We start from the raw sequence: 1,220 nt of genomic DNA on the forward strand, positions 1-1,220 counted from the left end.
CAATTGACTTTAGTTTTAGTGAATTTATACATTTATGTACCAACAGTGCAATACGGTTTCTCAACACTTCCATGGACCTGAAAAGCTGCCTTTGCCTGTTCACTCCCTACTCCCACCTGTGGCCCCAGCAACTGCCGGTCTACATTGTCTCTATAATTTTGCATTTGACAGAAATTTCGTCTAAGTGGAATCATCCATTGTGGGGTCTTTGCATCTGACTACTTCACTTAGTGAAAGCTTCTGAGATCCATACAGGCTGTTCTGTAGGTCAGAAGTTTGCTTTTTTTTTTTTTTTTTGCTGAGTAGTATTCTACCGGGCAGATTCTCTCAGTCTCTTGATTTGCTCTCAACTCTCCGAAACAGAATGTTTTCACACTGGTATGGTTGGAGCCTTCCCAGGAGTAGAAACTCCAAGCCTGGACAATTCCTTCCTTCTCCGTGTTGTCAGTTGAGTAAGCCTGCACATCCTTTTGACTGTGCGAGCTGGCAGAGAATATGAGAGGATGGTTTTCTTAGTGTGGGTTCAATACTCAGCTGGTGTTCTCAGATTTCAACTAAAGATATCTAATTTTCAGTGAAAAATCATTGTATGTGTTTTTTTATTTAAAAATTTTCCAATTACTTTTTATTTATTTATTTTTGGTTGCACTGGGGCTTTGCTGCTGCTCACGGGCTTTCTCTAGTTGTGGCGAGCAGGGGCTGCTCCCTCGTTGTGGTGTGCTGGCTTCTCATCGCAGCGGCTTCTCCCGTTGCGGAGTACAGGCTCTAGGCACACGAGCTTCAGTAGTTACAACATGCAGGTTTCACAGTTGCAGCTTTTGGCCTCCAGAGTGCTGGCTCAGCCCTTGTGGAGCACAGGCTTAGCTGCTCCACTGCATGTGGAATTTTCCCGGACCAGGAATCGAACCAGTGTCTCCCGCATTAGCAGACAGAGTCTTATCCGCTGCACCACCAGGGAAGTCCTGTATATCTTTTTTTAAAAGAATAATTGTTTCCACAAGCTTTTCTCTGAAACATGCTAGTGTCATTTATCAGGTCACAGCACTTATCACATGCCTATGGATTTGATCACAATTTTATATTTATTTTACCATAAGAAGATCAATGTAAAACCACGTGCCCTGTATTTTATAGTTACTTTGATTGTTGGGTTCACAGTACCAGGCTGCAGCCCTCTAAACCTGGTAAAAACTTGATATTCCATGGATGTGCTCTACGCA

This window comes from Bos mutus, chromosome 1 (genome assembly GCF_027580195.1).
Source record: "Bos mutus isolate GX-2022 chromosome 1, NWIPB_WYAK_1.1, whole genome shotgun sequence".
Taxonomy (NCBI): domain Eukaryota; kingdom Metazoa; phylum Chordata; class Mammalia; order Artiodactyla; family Bovidae; genus Bos; species Bos mutus.